Source organism: Schistocerca gregaria, chromosome 5 (genome assembly GCF_023897955.1).
Source record: "Schistocerca gregaria isolate iqSchGreg1 chromosome 5, iqSchGreg1.2, whole genome shotgun sequence".
NCBI classification, from domain to species: Eukaryota; Metazoa; Arthropoda; class Insecta; order Orthoptera; family Acrididae; genus Schistocerca; species Schistocerca gregaria.
This window is the reverse complement of record NC_064924.1, coordinates 575,940,619-575,959,787: the sequence shown is the minus strand read 5'-3', so window position 1 is coordinate 575,959,787 and position 19,169 is coordinate 575,940,619. Positions and strand designations below refer to the sequence as shown.

The 19,169-nt window shown below is 49.1% G+C and overlaps 28 non-coding genes across 28 annotated transcripts; all 28 read left to right on the top strand.

The window, feature by feature from the left end:
• Positions 1–253: 253 nt before the first annotated feature.
• On the top strand, positions 254–327 carry Trnan-guu (transfer RNA asparagine (anticodon GUU)). Its single transcript has one exon. It is a non-coding gene; the product is annotated as a tRNA-Asn (tRNA).
• Positions 328–1,016: 689 nt separating this feature from the next.
• Trnat-cgu (transfer RNA threonine (anticodon CGU)) lies at positions 1,017–1,088 on the top strand. The gene has a single exon. It is a non-coding gene; the product is annotated as a tRNA-Thr (tRNA).
• Positions 1,089–1,406: 318 nt separating this feature from the next.
• Trnan-guu (transfer RNA asparagine (anticodon GUU)) lies at positions 1,407–1,480 on the top strand. Its single transcript has one exon. It is a non-coding gene; the product is annotated as a tRNA-Asn (tRNA).
• A 689-nt stretch (positions 1,481–2,169) lies between these two features.
• Positions 2,170–2,241, top strand: Trnat-cgu (transfer RNA threonine (anticodon CGU)). Its single transcript has one exon. It is a non-coding gene; the product is annotated as a tRNA-Thr (tRNA).
• A 1,081-nt stretch (positions 2,242–3,322) lies between these two features.
• On the top strand, positions 3,323–3,394 carry Trnat-cgu (transfer RNA threonine (anticodon CGU)). The gene has a single exon. It is a non-coding gene; the product is annotated as a tRNA-Thr (tRNA).
• A 318-nt stretch (positions 3,395–3,712) lies between these two features.
• Trnan-guu (transfer RNA asparagine (anticodon GUU)) lies at positions 3,713–3,786 on the top strand. The gene has a single exon. It is a non-coding gene; the product is annotated as a tRNA-Asn (tRNA).
• Positions 3,787–4,475: 689 nt separating this feature from the next.
• On the top strand, positions 4,476–4,547 carry Trnar-ccu (transfer RNA arginine (anticodon CCU)). The gene has a single exon. It is a non-coding gene; the product is annotated as a tRNA-Arg (tRNA).
• Positions 4,548–4,865: 318 nt separating this feature from the next.
• Positions 4,866–4,939, top strand: Trnan-guu (transfer RNA asparagine (anticodon GUU)). Its single transcript has one exon. It is a non-coding gene; the product is annotated as a tRNA-Asn (tRNA).
• A 689-nt stretch (positions 4,940–5,628) lies between these two features.
• Positions 5,629–5,700, top strand: Trnat-cgu (transfer RNA threonine (anticodon CGU)). The gene has a single exon. It is a non-coding gene; the product is annotated as a tRNA-Thr (tRNA).
• Positions 5,701–6,019: 319 nt separating this feature from the next.
• Trnan-guu (transfer RNA asparagine (anticodon GUU)) lies at positions 6,020–6,093 on the top strand. The gene has a single exon. It is a non-coding gene; the product is annotated as a tRNA-Asn (tRNA).
• A 689-nt stretch (positions 6,094–6,782) lies between these two features.
• Positions 6,783–6,854, top strand: Trnat-cgu (transfer RNA threonine (anticodon CGU)). Its single transcript has one exon. It is a non-coding gene; the product is annotated as a tRNA-Thr (tRNA).
• A 1,081-nt stretch (positions 6,855–7,935) lies between these two features.
• On the top strand, positions 7,936–8,007 carry Trnat-cgu (transfer RNA threonine (anticodon CGU)). Its single transcript has one exon. It is a non-coding gene; the product is annotated as a tRNA-Thr (tRNA).
• Positions 8,008–8,325: 318 nt separating this feature from the next.
• Trnan-guu (transfer RNA asparagine (anticodon GUU)) lies at positions 8,326–8,399 on the top strand. The gene has a single exon. It is a non-coding gene; the product is annotated as a tRNA-Asn (tRNA).
• Positions 8,400–9,088: 689 nt separating this feature from the next.
• Positions 9,089–9,160, top strand: Trnar-ccu (transfer RNA arginine (anticodon CCU)). Its single transcript has one exon. It is a non-coding gene; the product is annotated as a tRNA-Arg (tRNA).
• A 318-nt stretch (positions 9,161–9,478) lies between these two features.
• Positions 9,479–9,552, top strand: Trnan-guu (transfer RNA asparagine (anticodon GUU)). Its single transcript has one exon. It is a non-coding gene; the product is annotated as a tRNA-Asn (tRNA).
• Positions 9,553–10,241: 689 nt separating this feature from the next.
• Trnat-cgu (transfer RNA threonine (anticodon CGU)) lies at positions 10,242–10,313 on the top strand. The gene has a single exon. It is a non-coding gene; the product is annotated as a tRNA-Thr (tRNA).
• A 1,081-nt stretch (positions 10,314–11,394) lies between these two features.
• Trnat-cgu (transfer RNA threonine (anticodon CGU)) lies at positions 11,395–11,466 on the top strand. Its single transcript has one exon. It is a non-coding gene; the product is annotated as a tRNA-Thr (tRNA).
• A 318-nt stretch (positions 11,467–11,784) lies between these two features.
• Positions 11,785–11,858, top strand: Trnan-guu (transfer RNA asparagine (anticodon GUU)). Its single transcript has one exon. It is a non-coding gene; the product is annotated as a tRNA-Asn (tRNA).
• A 689-nt stretch (positions 11,859–12,547) lies between these two features.
• Trnar-ccu (transfer RNA arginine (anticodon CCU)) lies at positions 12,548–12,619 on the top strand. Its single transcript has one exon. It is a non-coding gene; the product is annotated as a tRNA-Arg (tRNA).
• A 318-nt stretch (positions 12,620–12,937) lies between these two features.
• Positions 12,938–13,011, top strand: Trnan-guu (transfer RNA asparagine (anticodon GUU)). The gene has a single exon. It is a non-coding gene; the product is annotated as a tRNA-Asn (tRNA).
• A 689-nt stretch (positions 13,012–13,700) lies between these two features.
• On the top strand, positions 13,701–13,772 carry Trnat-cgu (transfer RNA threonine (anticodon CGU)). Its single transcript has one exon. It is a non-coding gene; the product is annotated as a tRNA-Thr (tRNA).
• A 318-nt stretch (positions 13,773–14,090) lies between these two features.
• On the top strand, positions 14,091–14,164 carry Trnan-guu (transfer RNA asparagine (anticodon GUU)). The gene has a single exon. It is a non-coding gene; the product is annotated as a tRNA-Asn (tRNA).
• Positions 14,165–14,853: 689 nt separating this feature from the next.
• On the top strand, positions 14,854–14,925 carry Trnat-cgu (transfer RNA threonine (anticodon CGU)). Its single transcript has one exon. It is a non-coding gene; the product is annotated as a tRNA-Thr (tRNA).
• Positions 14,926–15,243: 318 nt separating this feature from the next.
• Positions 15,244–15,317, top strand: Trnan-guu (transfer RNA asparagine (anticodon GUU)). The gene has a single exon. It is a non-coding gene; the product is annotated as a tRNA-Asn (tRNA).
• Positions 15,318–16,396: 1,079 nt separating this feature from the next.
• On the top strand, positions 16,397–16,470 carry Trnan-guu (transfer RNA asparagine (anticodon GUU)). Its single transcript has one exon. It is a non-coding gene; the product is annotated as a tRNA-Asn (tRNA).
• A 1,079-nt stretch (positions 16,471–17,549) lies between these two features.
• On the top strand, positions 17,550–17,623 carry Trnan-guu (transfer RNA asparagine (anticodon GUU)). Its single transcript has one exon. It is a non-coding gene; the product is annotated as a tRNA-Asn (tRNA).
• A 689-nt stretch (positions 17,624–18,312) lies between these two features.
• Trnat-cgu (transfer RNA threonine (anticodon CGU)) lies at positions 18,313–18,384 on the top strand. The gene has a single exon. It is a non-coding gene; the product is annotated as a tRNA-Thr (tRNA).
• Positions 18,385–18,702: 318 nt separating this feature from the next.
• Positions 18,703–18,776, top strand: Trnan-guu (transfer RNA asparagine (anticodon GUU)). Its single transcript has one exon. It is a non-coding gene; the product is annotated as a tRNA-Asn (tRNA).
• Positions 18,777–19,169: the final 393 nt, after the last annotated feature.

The window sequence follows — 19,169 nt, the reverse complement described above, 5'->3', positions numbered from 1 at the left end:
CACTGAATGAAAGGGATGTTCTACAACCTATGACAAGTATTCTACTGGCCTAGGAGGTTTTCTGAATGCATAGGCAGAACAGTGGTTTGTATGCATTTTGTAGTATAATGTCATTCGTTTATGAGCGTCGCTACAGTGTGCATGCACGTTATCCATGTGAAGAGGCATAAGCAGATGCTACCATTCTGCGAGATTCCTGCAGAATGTGTACGAATTGCGTTGAAATAGAGAGCACAAGTGAGCCAAAGTCAACGCCTCCGTGGCGCAATCGGCTAGCGCGTTCGGCTGTTAACCGAAAGGTTGGTGGTTCGAGCCCACCCGGGGGCGAAATCGTTTTAACCGTCACCGAGGTGAGGACATACGTCAACTTTGTTAGAGATACACAGCTAGTGTGGCAATTTGGCTGCGAAGGAGTGATGCCACAGATGCTTATACACATTCAGGCAGGTGGCACTGTAGGTAAAAACATGACCCTACACAGACGTTCTACTGTTTTCCTATTTATTCACCATGTGTGACACTGCAGTGGAGCGGCGCCCACTACAAAAGACGTTTTATTTACATTCAATTTCAGCGTATACGTCGCGAGTGCCATATGACAGGGCCTGTCTCTCGATGTCGATTTGTATTTTGTGTCTCTTAAGTGTCGGTCTGCAGTAGGCCGCTGTTGGCCGAGCGACGTGCAGTCGCCTTACATGAAGCCCCATGGGCAACGCCAGTGCCACTGTGAACAACAGCAAACTGTAGCCAGAGAGTGGAGCCGAAAGGCGCATTTCGCAGTCGAGCCACGTTATCCCACAAGCTGTGCACTAGGACAAGAAATTGCAGGCCGCAAACGTTTGGTGGCCTGACGGTCGTCGCCGATCGTAAGGGCGAAACAGTCGAGTGATTTGGAGAACGGCAATGTGGACACTCCCAGCAGCAGCAGTGCGCCAAATCAATTATCTGGTCGAGGGCTGCAAGATTCAGTGTGATGAAGTGAGAATTCGGGGATAGCTCGCAAAATCAAAGCTGCCGCCTTCTTAGCTCAGTGGTAGAGCACTGGTCTCGTAAACCAAGAGTCGTGAGTTCGAACCTCACGGAAGGCATCCATTTTTTTAACTTTCCTGCAACGTGCGGAGCTACCTCGAGCAATGTCTATCACATGGCAGTACACTGAATGAAAGGGATGTTCTACAACCTATGACAAGTATTCTACTGGCCTAGGAGGTTTTCTGAATGCATAGGCAGAACAGTGGTTTGTATGCATTTTGTAGTATAATGTCATTCGTTTATGAGCGTCGCTACAGTGTGCATGCACGTTATCCATGTGAAGAGGCATAAGCAGATGCTACCATTCTGCGAGATTCCTGCAGAATGTGTACGAATTGCGTTGAAATAGAGAGCACAAGTGAGCCAAAGTCAACGCCTCCGTGGCGCAATCGGCTAGCGCGTTCGGCTGTTAACCGAAAGGTTGGTGGTTCGAGCCCACCCGGGGGCGAAATCGTTTTAACCGTCACCGAGGTGAGGACATACGTCAACTTTGTTAGAGATACACAGCTAGTGTGGCAATTTGGCTGCGAAGGAGTGATGCCACAGATGCTTATACACATTCAGGCAGGTGGCACTGTAGGTAAAAACATGACCCTACACAGACGTTCTACTGTTTTCCTATTTATTCACCATGTGTGACACTGCAGTGGAGCGGCGCCCACTACAAAAGACGTTTTATTTACATTCAATTTCAGCGTATACGTCGCGAGTGCCATATGACAGGGCCTGTCTCTCGATGTCGATTTGTATTTTGTGTCTCTTAAGTGTCGGTCTGCAGTAGGCCGCTGTTGGCCGAGCGACGTGCAGTCGCCTTACATGAAGCCCCATGGGCAACGCCAGTGCCACTGTGAACAACAGCAAACTGTAGCCAGAGAGTGGAGCCGAAAGGCGCATTTCGCAGTCGAGCCACGTTATCCCAAAAGCTGTGCACTAGGACAAGAAATTGCAGACTGCAAACTTTTGGTGGCCTGACGGTCGTCGCCGATCGTAAGGGCGAAACAGTCGAGAGATTTGGTGAACGGCAATGTGGACACTCCCAGCAGCAGCAGTGCGCCAAATCAATTATCTGGTCGAGGGCTGCAAGATTCAGTGTGATGAAGTGAGAATTCGGGGATAACTCGCAAATTCAGAGCTGCCGCCTTCTTAGCTCAGTGGTACATCACTGGTCTCGTAAACCAGGAGTCGTGAGTTCGAACCTCACAGAAGGCATCCATTTTTTTAACTTTCCTGCAACGTGCGGAGCTACCTCGAGCAATGTCTATCACATGGCAGTACACTGAATGAAAGGGATGTTCTACAACCTATGACAAGTATTCTACTGGCCTAGGAGGTTTTCTGAATGCATAGGCAGAACAGTGGTTTGTATGCATTTTGTAGTATAATGTCATTCGTTTATGAGCGTCGCTACAGTGTGCATGCACGTTATCCATGTGAAGAGGCATAAGCAGATGCTACCATTCTGCGAGATTCCTGCAGAATGTGTACGAATTGCGTTGATATAGAGAGCACAAGTGAGCTAAAGTCAACGCCTCCGAGGCGCAATCGGCTAGCGGGTTCCGCTGTTAACCGAAAGGTTGGTGGTTCAAGCCCACCCGGGGGCGAAATCGTTTTAACCGTCACCGAGGTGAGGACATACGTCAACTTTGTTAGAGATACACAGCTAGTGTGGCAATTTGGCTGCGAAGGAGTGATGCCACAGATGCTTATACACATTCAGGCAGGTGGCACTGTAGGTAAAAACATGACCCTACACAGACGTTCTACTGTTTTTCTATTTATTCACCATGTGTGACACTGCAGTGGAGCGGCGCCCACTACAAAAGACGTTTTATTTACATTCAATTTCAGCGTATACGTCGCGAGTGCCATATGACAGGGCCTGTCTCTCGATGTCGATTTGTATTTTGTGTCTCTTAAGTGTCGGTCTGCAGTAGGCCGCTGTTGGCCGAGCGACGTGCAGTCGCCTTACATGAAGCCCCATGGGCAACGCCAGTGCCACTGTGAACAACAGCAAACTGTAGCCAGAGAGTGGAGCCGAAAGGCGCATTTCGCAGTCGAGCCACGTTATCCCAAAAGCTGTGCACTAGGACAAGAAATTGCAGACTGCAAACTTTTGGTGGCCTGACGGTCGTCGCCGATCGTAAGGGCGAAACAGTCGAGAGATTTGGTGAACGGCAATGTGGACACTCCCAGCAGCAGCAGTGCGCCAAATCAATTATCTGGTCGAGGGCTGCAAGATTCAGTGTGATGAAGTGAGAATTCGGGGATAGCTCGCAAAGTCAGAGCTGCCGCCTTCTTAGCTCAGTGGTACATCGCTGGTCTCGTAAACCAGGAGTCGTGAGTTCGAACCTCACAGAAGGCATCAATTTTTTTTACTTTCCTGCAACGTGCGGAGCTACCTCGAGCAATATCTATCACATGGCAGTACACTGAATGAAAGGGATGTTCTACAACCTATGACAAGTATTCTACTGCCCTAGGAGGTTTTCTGAATGCATAGGCAGAACAGTGGTTTGTATGCATTTTGTAGTATAATGTCATTCGTTTATGAGCGTCGCTACAGTGTGCATGCACGTTATCCATGTGAAGAGGCATAAGCAGATGCTACCATTCTGCGAGATTCCTGCAGAATGTGTACGAATTGCGTTGATATAGAGAGCACAAGTGAGCCAAAGTCAACGCCTCCGTGGCGCAATCGGCTAGCGCGTTTGGCTGTTAACCGAAAGGTTGGTGGTTCAAGCCCACCCGGTGGCGACATCGTTTTAACCGTCACCGAGGTGAGGACATACGTCAACTTTGTTAGAGATACACAGCTAGTGTGGCAATTTGGCTGCGAAGGAGTGATGCCACAGATGCTTATACACATTCAGGCAGGTGGCACTGTAGGTAAAAACATGACCCTACACAGACGTTCTACTGTTTTCCTATTTATTCACCATGTGTGACACTGCAGTGGAGCGGCGCCCACTACAAAAGACGTTTTATTTACATTCAATTTCAGCGTATACGTCGCGAGTGCCATATGACAGGGCCTGTCTCTCGATGTCGATTTGTATTTTGTGTCTCGTAAGTGTCGGTCTGCAGTAGGCCGCTGTTGGCCGAGCGACGTGCAGTCGCCTTACATGAAGCCCCATGGGCAACGCCAGTGCCACTGTGAACAACAGCAAACTGTAGCCAGAGAGTGGAGCCGAAAGGCGCATTTCGCAGTCGAGCCACGTTATCCCAAAAGCTGTGCACTAGGACAAGAAATTGCAGACTGCAAACTTTTGGTGGCCTGACGGTCGTCGCCGATCGTAAGGGCGAAACAGTCGAGAGATTTGGTGAACGGCAATGTGGACACTCCCAGCAGCAGCAGTGCGCCAAATCAATTATCTGGTCGAGGGCTGCAAGATTCAGTGTGATGAAGTGAGAATTCGGGGATAGCTCGCAAATTCAGAGCTGCCGCCTTCTTAGCTCAGTGGTACATCACTGGTCTCCTAAACCAGGCATCGTGAGTTCGAACCTCACAGAAGGCATCCATTTTTTTAACTTTCCTGCAACGTGCGGAGCTACCTCGAGCAATGTCTATCACATGGCAGTACACTGAATGAAAGGGATGTTCTACAACCTATGACAAGTATTCTACTGGCCTAGGAGGTTTTCTGAATGCATAGGCAGAACAGTGGTTTGTATGCATTTTGTAGTATAATGTCATTCGTTTATGAGCGTCGCTACAGTGTGCATGCACGTTATCCATGTGAAGAGGCATAAGCAGATGCTACCATTCTGCGAGATTCCTGCAGAATGTGTACGAATTGCGTTGATATAGAGAGCACAAGTGAGCTAAAGTCAACGCCTCCGTGGCGCAATCGGCTAGCGGGTTCCGCTGTTAACCGAAAGGTTGGTGGTTCAAGCCCACCCGGGGGCGAAATCGTTTTAACCGTCACCGAGGTGAGGACATACGTCAACTTTGTTAGAGATACACAGCTAGTGTGGCAATTTGGCTGCGAAGGAGTGATGCCACAGATGCTTATACACATTCAGGCAGGTGGCACTGTAGGTAAAAACATGACCCTACACAGACGTTCTACTGTTTTCCTATTTATTCACCATGTGTGACACTGCAGTGGAGCGGCGCCCACTACAAAAGACGTTTTATTTACATTCAATTTCAGCGTATACGTCGCGAGTGCCATATGACAGGGCCTGTCTCTCGATGTCGATTTGTATTTTGTGTCTCTTAAGTGTCGGTCTGCAGTAGGCCGCTGTTGGCCGAGCGACGTGCAGTCGCCTTACATGAAGCCCCATGGGCAACGCCAGTGCCACTGTGAACAACAGCAAACTGTAGCCAGAGAGTGGAGCCGAAAGGCGCATTTCGCAGTCGAGCCACGTTATCCCAAAAGCTGTGCACTAGGACAAGAAATTGCAGACTGCAAACTTTTGGTGGCCTGACGGTCGTCGCCGATCGTAAGGGCGAAACAGTCGAGAGATTTGGTGAACGGCAATGTGGACACTCCCAGCAGCAGCAGTGCGCCAAATCAATTATCTGGTCGAGGGCTGCAAGATTCAGTGTGATGAAGTGAGAATTCGGGGATAACTCGCAAATTCAGAGCTGCCGCCTTCTTAGCTCAGTGGTACATCACTGGTCTCGTAAACCAGGAGTCGTGAGTTCGAACCTCACAGAAGGCATCCATTTTTTTTAACTTTCCTGCAACGTGCGGAGCTACCTCGAGCAATGTCTATCACATGGCAGTACACTGAATGAAAGGGATGTTCTACAACCTATGACAAGTATTCTACTGGCCTAGGAGGTTTTCTGAATGCATAGGCAGAACAGTGGTTTGTATGCATTTTGTAGTATAATGTCATTCGTTTATGAGCGTCGCTACAGTGTGCATGCACGTTATCCATGTGAAGAGGCATAAGCAGATGCTACCATTCTGCGAGATTCCTGCAGAATGTGTACGAATTGCGTTGATATAGAGAGCACAAGTGAGCCAAAGTCAACGCCTCCGTGGCGCAATCGGCTAGCGGGTTCCGCTGTTAACCGAAAGGTTGGTGGTTCAAGCCCACCCGGGGGCGAAATCGTTTTAACCGTCACCGAGGTGAGGACATACGTCAACTTTGTTAGAGATACACAGCTAGTGTGGCAATTTGGCTGCGAAGGAGTGATGCCACAGATGCTTATACACATTCAGGCAGGTGGCACTGTAGGTAAAAACATGACCCTACACAGACGTTCTACTGTTTTCCTATTTATTCACCATGTGTGACACTGCAGTGGAGCGGCGCCCACTACAAAAGACGTTTTATTTACATTCAATTTCAGCGTATACGTCGCGAGTGCCATATGACAGGGCCTGTCTCTCGATGTCGATTTGTATTTTGTGTCTCTTAAGTGTCGGTCTGCAGTAGGCCGCTGTTGGCCGAGCGACGTGCAGTCGCCTTACATGAAGCCCCATGGGCAACGCCAGTGCCACTGTGAACAACAGCAAACTGTAGCCAGAGAGTGGAGCCGAAAGGCGCATTTCGCAGTCGAGCCACGTTATCCCAAAAGCTGTGCACTAGGACAAGAAATTGCAGACTGCAAACTTTTGGTGGCCTGACGGTCGTCGCCGATCGTAAGGGCGAAACAGTCGAGAGATTTGGTGAACGGCAATGTGGACACTCCCAGCAGCAGCAGTGCGCCAAATCAATTATCTGGTCGAGGGCTGCAAGATTCAGTGTGATGAAGTGAGAATTCGGGGATAACTCGCAAGTTCAGAGCTGCCGCCTTCTTAGCTCAGTGGTACATCACTGGTCTCGTAAACCAGGAGTCGTGAGTTCGAACCTCACAGAAGGCATCCATTTTTTTAACTTTCCTGCAACGTGCGGAGCTACCTCGAGCAATGTCTATCACATGGCAGTACACTGAATGAAAGGGATGTTCTACAACCTATGACAAGTATTCTACTGGCCTAGGAGGTTTTCTGAATGCATAGGCAGAACAGTGGTTTGTATGCATTTTGTAGTATAATGTCATTCGTTTATGAGCGTCGCTACAGTGTGCATGCACGTTATCCATGTGAAGAGGCATAAGCAGATGCTACCATTCTGCGAGATTCCTGCAGAATGTGTACGAATTGCGTTGATATAGAGAGCACAAGTGAGCTAAAGTCAACGCCTCCGTGGCGCAATCGGCTAGCGGGTTCCGCTGTTAACCGAAAGGTTGGTGGTTCAAGCCCACCCGGTGGCGACATCGTTTTAACCGTCACCGAGGTGAGGACATACGTCAACTTTGTTAGAGATACACAGCTAGTGTGGCAATTTGGCTGCGAAGGAGTGATGCCACAGATGCTTATACACATTCAGGCAGGTGGCACTGTAGGTAAAAACATGACCCTACACAGACGTTCTACTGTTTTTCTATTTATTCACCATGTGTGACACTGCAGTGGAGCGGCGCCCACTACAAAAGACGTTTTATTTACATTCAATTTCAGCGTATACGTCGCGAGTGCCATATGACAGGGCCTGTCTCTCGATGTCGATTTGTATTTTGTGTCTCTTAAGTGTCGGTCTGCAGTAGGCCGCTGTTGGCCGAGCGACGTGCAGTCGCCTTACATGAAGCCCCATGGGCAACGCCAGTGCCACTGTGAACAACAGCAAACTGTAGCCAGAGAGTGGAGCCGAAAGGCGCATTTCGCAGTCGAGCCACGTTATCCCAAAAGCTGTGCACTAGGACAAGAAATTGCAGACTGCAAACTTTTGGTGGCCTGACGGTCGTCGCCGATCGTAAGGGCGAAACAGTCGAGAGATTTGGTGAACGGCAATGTGGACACTCCCAGCAGCAGCAGTGCGCCAAATCAATTATCTGGTCGAGGGCTGCAAGATTCAGTGTGATGAAGTGAGAATTCGGGGATAGCTCGCAAATTCAGAGCTGCCGCCTTCTTAGCTCAGTGGTACATCGCTGGTCTCGTAAACCAGGAGTCGTGAGTTCGAACCTCACAGAAGGCATCAATTTTTTTTACTTTCCTGCAACGTGCGGAGCTACCTCGAGCAATATCTATCACATGGCAGTACACTGAATGAAAGGGATGTTCTACAACCTATGACAAGTATTCTACTGGCCTAGGAGGTTTTCTGAATGCATAGGCAGAACAGTGGTTTGTATGCATTTTGTAGTATAATGTCATTCGTTTATGAGCGTCGCTACAGTGTGCATGCACGTTATCCATGTGAAGAGGCATAAGCAGATGCTACCATTCTGCGAGATTCCTGCAGAATGTGTACGAATTGCGTTGATATAGAGAGCACAAGTGAGCCAAAGTCAACGCCTCCGTGGCGCAATCGGCTAGCGCGTTTGGCTGTTAACCGAAAGGTTGGTGGTTCAAGCCCACCCGGTGGCGACATCGTTTTAACCGTCACCGAGGTGAGGACATACGTCAACTTTGTTAGAGATACACAGCTAGTGTGGCAATTTGGCTGCGAAGGAGTGATGCCACAGATGCTTATACACATTCAGGCAGGTGGCACTGTAGGTAAAAACATGACCCTACACAGACGTTCTACTGTTTTCCTATTTATTCACCATGTGTGACACTGCAGTGGAGCGGCGCCCACTACAAAAGACGTTTTATTTACATTCAATTTCAGCGTATACGTCGCGAGTGCCATATGACAGGGCCTGTCTCTCGATGTCGATTTGTATTTTGTGTCTCGTAAGTGTCGGTCTGCAGTAGGCCGCTGTTGGCCGAGCGACGTGCAGTCGCCTTACATGAAGCCCCATGGGCAACGCCAGTGCCACTGTGAACAACAGCAAACTGTAGCCAGAGAGTGGAGCCGAAAGGCGCATTTCGCAGTCGAGCCACGTTATCCCAAAAGCTGTGCACTAGGACAAGAAATTGCAGACTGCAAACTTTTGGTGGCCTGACGGTCGTCGCCGATCGTAAGGGCGAAACAGTCGAGAGATTTGGTGAACGGCAATGTGGACACTCCCAGCAGCAGCAGTGCGCCAAATCAATTATCTGGTCGAGGGCTGCAAGATTCAGTGTGATGAAGTGAGAATTCGGGGATAGCTCGCAAATTCAGAGCTGCCGCCTTCTTAGCTCAGTGGTACATCACTGGTCTCCTAAACCAGGCATCGTGAGTTCGAACCTCACAGAAGGCATCCATTTTTTTAACTTTCCTGCAACGTGCGGAGCTACCTCGAGCAATGTCTATCACATGGCAGTACACTGAATGAAAGGGATGTTCTACAACCTATGACAAGTATTCTACTGGCCTAGGAGGTTTTCTGAATGCATAGGCAGAACAGTGGTTTGTATGCATTTTGTAGTATAATGTCATTCGTTTATGAGCGTCGCTACAGTGTGCATGCACGTTATCCATGTGAAGAGGCATAAGCAGATGCTACCATTCTGCGAGATTCCTGCAGAATGTGTACGAATTGCGTTGATATAGAGAGCACAAGTGAGCTAAAGTCAACGCCTCCGTGGCGCAATCGGCTAGCGGGTTCCGCTGTTAACCGAAAGGTTGGTGGTTCAAGCCCACCCGGGGGCGAAATCGTTTTAACCGTCACCGAGGTGAGGACATACGTCAACTTTGTTAGAGATACACAGCTAGTGTGGCAATTTGGCTGCGAAGGAGTGATGCCACAGATGCTTATACACATTCAGGCAGGTGGCACTGTAGGTAAAAACATGACCCTACACAGACGTTCTACTGTTTTCCTATTTATTCACCATGTGTGACACTGCAGTGGAGCGGCGTCCACTACAAAAGACGTTTTATTTACATTCAATTTCAGCGTATACGTCGCGAGTGCCATATGACAGGGCCTGTCTCTCGATGTCGATTTGTATTTTGTGTCTCTTAAGTGTCGGTCTGCAGTAGGCCGCTGTTGGCCGAGCGACGTGCAGTCGCCTTACATGAAGCCCCATGGGCAACGCCAGTGCCACTGTGAACAACAGCAAACTGTAGCCAGAGAGTGGAGCCGAAAGGCGCATTTCGCAGTCGAGCCACGTTATCCCAAAAGCTGTGCACTAGGACAAGAAATTGCAGACTGCAAACTTTTGGTGGCCTGACGGTCGTCGCCGATCGTAAGGGCGAAACAGTCGAGAGATTTGGTGAACGGCAATGTGGACACTCCCAGCAGCAGCAGTGCGCCAAATCAATTATCTGGTCGAGGGCTGCAAGATTCAGTGTGATGAAGTGAGAATTCGGTTATAGCTCGCAAATTCAGAGCTGCCGCCTTCTTAGCTCAGTGGTACATCACTGGTCTCGTAAACCAGGAGTCGTGAGTTCGAACCTCACAGAAGGCATCCATTTTTTTAACTTTCCTGCAACGTGCGGAGCTACCTCGAGCAATGTCTATCACATGGCAGTACACTGAATGAAAGGGATGTTCTACAACCTATGACAAGTATTCTACTGGCCTAGGAGGTTTTCTGAATGCATAGGCAGAACAGTGGTTTGTATGCATTTTGTAGTATAATGTCATTCGTTTATGAGCGTCGCTACAGTGTGCATGCACGTTATCCATGTGAAGAGGCATAAGCAGATGCTACCATTCTGCGAGATTCCTGCAGAATGTGTACGAATTGCGTTGATATAGAGAGCACAAGTGAGCTAAAGTCAACGCCTCCGTGGCGCAATCGGCTAGCGGGTTCCGCTGTTAACCGAAAGGTTGGTGGTTCAAGCCCACCCGGTGGCGACATCGTTTTAACCGTCACCGAGGTGAGGACATACGTCAACTTTGTTAGAGATACACAGCTAGTGTGGCAATTTGGCTGCGAAGGAGTGATGCCACAGATGCTTATACACATTCAGGCAGGTGGCACTGTAGGTAAAAACATGACCCTACACAGACGTTCTACTGTTTTTCTATTTATTCACCATGTGTGACACTGCAGTGGAGCGGCGCCCACTACAAAAGACGTTTTATTTACATTCAATTTCAGCGTATACGTCGCGAGTGCCATATGACAGGGCCTGTCTCTCGATGTCGATTTGTATTTTGTGTCTCTTAAGTGTCGGTCTGCAGTAGGCCGCTGTTGGCCGAGCGACGTGCAGTCGCCTTACATGAAGCCCCATGGGCAACGCCAGTGCCACTGTGAACAACAGCAAACTGTAGCCAGAGAGTGGAGCCGAAAGGCGCATTTCGCAGTCGAGCCACGTTATCCCAAAAGCTGTGCACTAGGACAAGAAATTGCAGACTGCAAACTTTTGGTGGCCTGACGGTCGTCGCCGATCGTAAGGGCGAAACAGTCGAGAGATTTGGTGAACGGCAATGTGGACACTCCCAGCAGCAGCAGTGCGCCAAATCAATTATCTGGTCGAGGGCTGCAAGATTCAGTGTGATGAAGTGAGAATTCGGGGATAGCTCGCAAATTCAGAGCTGCCGCCTTCTTAGCTCAGTGGTACATCACTGGTCTCGTAAACCAGGAGTCGTGAGTTCGAACCTCACAGAAGGCATCCATTTTTTTAACTTTCCTGCAACGTGCGGAGCTACCTCGAGCAATGTCTATCACATGGCAGTACACTGAATGAAAGGGATGTTCTACAACCTATGACAAGTATTCTACTGGCCTAGGAGGTTTTCTGAATGCATAGGCAGAACAGTGGTTTGTATGCATTTTGTAGTATAATGTCATTCGTTTATGAGCGTCGCTACAGTGTGCATGCACGTTATCCATGTGAAGAGGCATAAGCAGATGTTACCATTCTGCGAGATTCCTGCAGAATGTGTACGAATTGGGTTGATATACAGAGCTAAAGTGAGCCAAATTCAACGCCTCCGTGGCGCAATCGGCTAGCGCGTTCGGCTGTTAACCGAAAGGTTGGTGGTTCAAGCCCACCCGGTGGCGACATCGTTTTAACCGTCACCGAGGTGAGGACATACGTCAACTTTGTTAGAGATACACAGCTAGTGTGGCAATTTGGCTGCGAAGGAGTGATGCCACAGATGCTTATACACATTCAGGCAGGTGGCACTGTAGGTAAAAACATGACCCTACACAGACGTTCTACTGTTTTCCTATTTATTCACCATGTGTGACACTGCAGTGGAGCGGCGCCCACTACAAAAGACGTTTTATTTACATTCAATTTCAGCGTATACGTCGCGAGTGCCATATGACAGGGCCTGTCTCTCGATGTCGATTTGTATTTTGTGTCTCTTAAGTGTCGGTCTGCAGTAGGCCGCTGTTGGCCGAGCGACGTGCAGTCGCCTTACATGAAGCCCCATGGGCAACGCCAGTGCCACTGTGAACAACAGCAAACTGTAGCCAGAGAGTGGAGCCGAAAGGCGCATTTCGCAGTCGAGCCACGTTATCCCAAAAGCTGTGCACTAGGACAAGAAATTGCAGACTGCAAACTTTTGGTGGCCTGACGGTCGTCGCCGATCGTAAGGGCGAAACAGTCGAGAGATTTGGTGAACGGCAATGTGGACACTCCCAGCAGCAGCAGTGCGCCAAATCAATTATCTGGTCGAGGGCTGCAAGATTCAGTGTGATGAAGTGAGAATTCGGGGATAGCTCGCAAATTCAGAGCTGCCGCCTTCTTAGCTCAGTGGTACATCACTGGTCTCCTAAACCAGGCATCGTGAGTTCGAACCTCACAGAAGGCATCCATTTTTTTAACTTTCCTGCAACGTGCGGAGCTACCTCGAGCAATGTCTATCACATGGCAGTACACTGAATGAAAGGGATGTTCTACAACCTATGACAAGTATTCTACTGGCCTAGGAGGTTTTCTGAATGCATAGGCAGAACAGTGGTTTGTATGCATTTTGTAGTATAATGTCATTCGTTTATGAGCGTCGCTACAGTGTGCATGCACGTTATCCATGTGAAGAGGCATAAGCAGATGCTACCATTCTGCGAGATTCCTTCAGAATGTGTACGAATTGCGTTGATATAGAGAGCACAAGTGAGCTAAAGTCAACGCCTCCGTGGCGCAATCGGCTAGCGGGTTCCGCTGTTAACCGAAAGGTTGGTGGTTCAAGCCCACCCGGGGGCGAAATCGTTTTAACCGTCACCGAGGTGAGGACATACGTCAACTTTGTTAGAGATACACAGCTAGTGTGGCAATTTGGCTGCGAAGGAGTGATGCCACAGATGCTTATACACATTCAGGCAGGTGGCACTGTAGGTAAAAACATGACCCTACACAGACGTTCTACTGTTTTCCTATTTATTCACCATGTGTGACACTGCAGTGGAGCGGCGTCCACTACAAAAGACGTTTTATTTACATTCAATTTCAGCGTATACGTCGCGAGTGCCATATGACAGGGCCTGTCTCTCGATGTCGATTTGTATTTTGTGTCTCTTAAGTGTCGGTCTGCAGTAGGCCGCTGTTGGCCGAGCGACGTGCAGTCGCCTTACATGAAGCCCCATGGGCAACGCCAGTGCCACTGTGAACAACAGCAAACTGTAGCCAGAGAGTGGAGCCGAAAGGCGCATTTCGCAGTCGAGCCACGTTATCCCAAAAGCTGTGCACTAGGACAAGAAATTGCAGACTGCAAACTTTTGGTGGCCTGACGGTCGTCGCCGATCGTAAGGGCGAAACAGTCGAGAGATTTGGTGAACGGCAATGTGGACACTCCCAGCAGCAGCAGTGCGCCAAATCAATTATCTGGTCGAGGGCTGCAAGATTCAGTGTGATGAAGTGAGAATTCGGGGATAGCTCGCAAATTCAGAGCTGCCGCCTTCTTAGCTCAGTGGTACATCACTGGTCTCGTAAACCAGGAGTCGTGAGTTCGAACCTCACAGAAGGCATCCATTTTTTTAACTTTCCTGCAACGTGCGGAGCTACCTCGAGCAATGTCTATCACATGGCAGTACACTGAATGAAAGGGATGTTCTACAACCTATGACAAGTATTCTACTGGCCTAGGAGGTTTTCTGAATGCATAGGCAGAACAGTGGTTTGTATGCATTTTGTAGTATAATGTCATTCGTTTATGAGCGTCGCTACAGTGTGCATGCACGTTATCCATGTGAAGAGGCATAAGCAGATGCTACCATTCTGCGAGATTCCTGCAGAATGTGTACGAATTGCGTTGATATAGAGAGCACAAGTGAGCTAAAGTCAACGCCTCCGTGGCGCAATCGGCTAGCGGGTTCCGCTGTTAACCGAAAGGTTGGTGGTTCAAGCCCACCCGGGGGCGAAATCGTTTTAACCGTCACCGAGGTGAGGACATACGTCAACTTTGTTAGAGATACACAGCTAGTGTGGCAATTTGGCTGCGAAGGAGTGATGCCACAGATGCTTATACACATTCAGGCAGGTGGCACTGTAGGTAAAAACATGACCCTACACAGACGTTCTACTGTTTTTCTATTTATTCACCATGTGTGACACTGCAGTGGAGCGGCGCCCACTACAAAAGACGTTTTATTTACATTCAATTTCAGCGTATACGTCGCGAGTGCCATATGACAGGGCCTGTCTCTCGATGTCGATTTGTATTTTGTGTCTCTTAAGTGTCGGTCTGCAGTAGGCCGCTGTTGGCCGAGCGACGTGCAGTCGCCTTACATGAAGCCCCATGGGCAACGCCAGTGCCACTGTGAACAACAGCAAACTGTAGCCAGAGAGTGGAGCCGAAAGGCGCATTTCGCAGTCGAGCCACGTTATCCCAAAAGCTGTGCACTAGGACAAGAAATTGCAGACTGCAAACTTTTGGTGGCCTGACGGTCGTCGCCGATCGTAAGGGCGAAACAGTCGAGAGATTTGGTGAACGGCAATGTGGACACTCCCAGCAGCAGCAGTGCGCCAAATCAATTATCTGGTCGAGGGCTGCAAGATTCAGTGTGATGAAGTGAGAATTCGGGGATAGCTCTCAAATTCAGAGCTGCCGCCTTCTTAGCTCAGTGGTACATCACTGGTCTCGTAAACCAGGAGTCGTGAGTTCGAACCTCACAGAAGGCATCCATTTTTTTAACTTTCCTGCAACGTGCGGAGCTACCTCGAGCAATGTCTATCACATGGCAGTACACTGAATGAAAGGGATGTTCTACAACCTATGACAAGTATTCTACTGGCCTAGGAGGTTTTCTGAATGCATAGGCAGAACAGTGGTTTGTATGCATTTTGTAGTATAATGTCATTCGTTTATGAGCGTCGCTACAGTGTGCATGCACGTTATCCATGTGAAGAGGCATAAGCAGATGCTACCATTCTGCGAGATTCCTGCAGAATGTGTACGAATTGGGTTGATATACAGAGCTAAAGTGAGCCAAATTCAACGCCTCCGTGGCGCAATCGGCTAGCGCGTTTGGCTGTTAACCGAAAGGTTGGTGGTTCAAGCCCACCCGGTGGCGACATCGTTTTAACCGTCACCGAGGTGAGGACATACGTCAACTTTGTTAGAGATACACAGCTAGTGTGGCAATTTGGCTGCGAAGGAGTGATGCCACAGATGCTTATACACATTCAGGCAGGTGGCACTGTAGGTAAAAACATGACCCTACACAGACGTTCTACTGTTTTCCTATTTATTCACCATGTGTGACACTGCAGTGGAGCGGCGCCCACTACAAAAGACGTTTTATTTACATTCAATTTCAGCGTATACGTCGCGAGTGCCATATGACAGGGCCTGTCTCTCGATGTCGATTTGTATTTTGTGTCTCTTAAGTGTCGGTCTGCAGTAGGCCGCTGTTGGCCGAGCGACGTGCAGTCGCCTTACATGAAGCCCCATGGGCAACGCCAGTGCCACTGTGAACAACAGCAAACTGTAGCCAGAGAGTGGAGCCGAAAGGCGCATTTCGCAGTCGAGCCACGTTATCCCAAAAGCTGTGCACTAGGACAAGAAATTGCAGACTGCAAACTTTTGGTGGCCTGACGGTCGTCGCCGATCGTAAGGGCGAAACAGTCGAGAGATTTGGTGAACGGCAATGTGGACACTCCCAGCAGCAGCAGTGCGCCAAATCAATTATCTGGTCGAGGGCTGCAAGATACAGTGTGATGAAGTGAGAATTCGGGGATAGCTCGCAAATTCAAAGCTGCCGCCTTCTTAGCTCAGTGGTACATCACTGGTCTCGTAAACCAGGAGTCGTGAGTTGGAACCTCACAGAAGGCATCCATTTTTTTAACTTTCCTGCAACGTGCGGAGCTACCTCGAGCAATGTCTATCACATGGCAGTACACTGAATGAAAGGGATGTTCTACAACCTATGTCAAGTATTCTACTGGCCTAGGAGGTTTTCTGAATGCATAGGCAGAACAGTGGTTTGTAAGCATTTTGTAGTATAATGTCATTCGTTTATGAGCGTCGCTACAGTGTGCATGCACGTTATCCATGTGAAGAGGCATAAGCAGATGCTACCATTCTGCGAGATTCCTGCAGAATGTGTACGAATTGCGTTGATATAGAGAGCACAAGTGAGCCAAAGTCAACGCCTCCGTGGCGCAATCGGCTAGCGCCTTCGGCTGTTAACCGAAAGGTTGGTGGTTCAAGCCCACCCGGGGGCGAAATCGTTTTAACCGTCACCTAGGTGAGGACATACGTCAACTTTGTTAGAGATACACAGCTAGTGTGGCAATTTGGCTGCGAAGGAGTGATGCCACAGATGCTTACACACATTCAGGCAGGTGGCACTGTAGGTAAAAACATGACCCTACACAGACGTTCTACTGTTTTCCTATTTATTCACCATGTGTGACACTGCAGTGGAGCGGCGCCCACTACAAAAGACGTTTTATTTACATTCAATTTCAGCGTATACGTCGCGAGTGCCATATGACAGGGCCTGTCTCTCGATGTCGATTTGTATTTTGTGTCTCTTAAGTGTCGGTCTGCAGTAGGCCGCTGTTGGCCGAGCGACGTGCAGTCGCCTTACATGAAGCCCCATGGGCAACGCCAGTGCCACTGTGAACAACAGCAAACTGTAGCCAGAGAGTGGAGCCGAAAGGCGCATTTCGCAGTCGAGCCACGTTATCCCAAAAGCTGTGCACTAGGACAAGAAATTGCAGACTGCAAACTTTTGGTGGCCTGACGGTCGTCGCCGATCGTAAGGGCGAAACAGTCGAGAGATTTGGTGAACGGCAATGTGGACACTCCCAGCAGCAGCAGTGCGCCAAATCAATTATCTGGTCGAGGGCTGCAAGATACAGTGTGATGAAGTGAGAATTCGGGGATAGCTCGCAAATTCAAAGCTGCCGCCTTCTTAGCTCAGTGGTACATCACTGGTCTCGTAAACCAGGAGTCGTGAGTTGGAACCTCACAGAAGGCATCCATTTTTTTAACTTTCCTGCAACGTGCGGAGCTACCTCGAGCAATGTCTATCACATGGCAGTACACTGAATGAAAGGGATGTTCTACAACCTATGTCAAGTATTCTACTGGCCTAGGAGGTTTTCTGAATGCATAGGCAGAACAGTGGTTTGTATGCATTTTGTAGTATAATGTCATTCGTTTATGAGCGTCGCTACAGTGTGCATGCACGTTATCCATGTGAAGAGGCATAAGCAGATGCTACCATTCTGCGAGATTCCTGCAGAATGTGTACGAATTGCGTTGATATAGAGAGCACAAGTGAGCCAAAGTCAACGCCTCCGTGGCGCAATCGGCTAGCGCCTTCGGCTGTTAACCGAAAGGTTGGTGGTTCAAGCCCACCCGGGGGCGAAATCGTTTTAACCGTCACCGAGGTGAGGACATACGTCAACTTTGTTAGAGATACACAGCTAGTGTGGCAATTTGGCTGCGAAGGAGTGATGCCACAGATGCTTACACACTTTCAGGCAGGTGGCACTGTAGGTAAAAACATGACCCTACACAGACGTTCTACTGTTTTCCTATTTATTCACCATGTGTGACACTGCAGTGGAGCGGCGCCCACTACAAAAGACGTTTTATTTACATTCAATTTCAGCGTATACGTCGCGAGTGCCATATGACAGGGCCTGTCTCTCGATGTCGATTTGTATTTTGTGTCTCTTAAGTGTCGGTCTGCAGTAGGCCGCTGTTGGCCGAGCGACGTGCAGTCGCCTTACATGAAGCCCCATGGGCAACGCCAGTGCCACTGTGAACAACAGCAAACTGTAGCCAGAGAGTGGAGCCGAAAGGCGCATTTCGCAGTCGAGCCACGTTATCCCAAAAGCTGTGCACTAGGACAAGAAATTGCAGACTGCAAACTTTTGGTGGCCTGATGGTCGTCGCCGATCGTAAGGGCGAAACAGTCGAGAGATTTAGTGAACGGCAATGTGGACACTCCCAGCAGCAGCAGTGCGCCAAATCAATTATCTGGTCGAGGGCTGCAAGATTCAGTGTGATGAAGTGAGAATTCGGGGATAGCTCTCAAATTCAGAGCTGCCGCCTTCTTAGCTCAGTGGTACATCACTGGTCTCGTAAACCAGGAGTCGTGAGTTCGAACCTCTCAGAAGGCATACATTTTTTTAACTTTCCTGCAACGTGCGGAGCTACCTCGAGCAATGTCTATCACATGGCAGTACACTGAATGAAAGGGATGTTCTACAACCTATGACAAGTATTCTACTGGCCTAGGAGGTTTTCTGAATGCATAGGCAGAACAGTGGTTTGTATGCATTTTGTAGTATAATGTCATTCGTTTATGAGCGTCGCTACAGTGTGCATGCACGTTATCCATGTGAAGAGGCATAAGCAGATGCTACCATTCTGCGAGATTCCTGCAGAATGTGTACGAATTGCGTTGATATAGAGAGCACAAGTGAGCCAAAGTCAACGCCTCCGTGGCGCAATCGGCTAGCGCGTTCGGCTGTTAACCGAAAGGTTGGTGGTTCAAGCCCACCCGGGGGCGACATCGTTTTAACCGTCACCGAGGTGAGGACATACGTCAACTTTGTTAGAGATACACAGCTAGTGTGGCAATTTGGCTGCGAAGGAGTGATGCCACAGATGCTTATACACATTCAGGCAGGTGGCACTGTAGGTATAAACATGACCCTACACAGACGTTCTACTGTTTTCCTATTTATTCACCATGTGTGACACTGCAGTGGAGCGCCGCTCACTACAAAAGACGTTTTATTTACATTCAATTTCAGCGTATACGTCGCGAGTGCCATATGACAGGGCCTGTCTCTCGATGTCGATTTGTATTTTGTGTCTCTTAAGTGTCGGTCTGCAGTAGGCCGCTGTTGGCCGAGCGACGTGCAGTCGCCTTACATGAAGCCCCATGGGCAACGCCAGT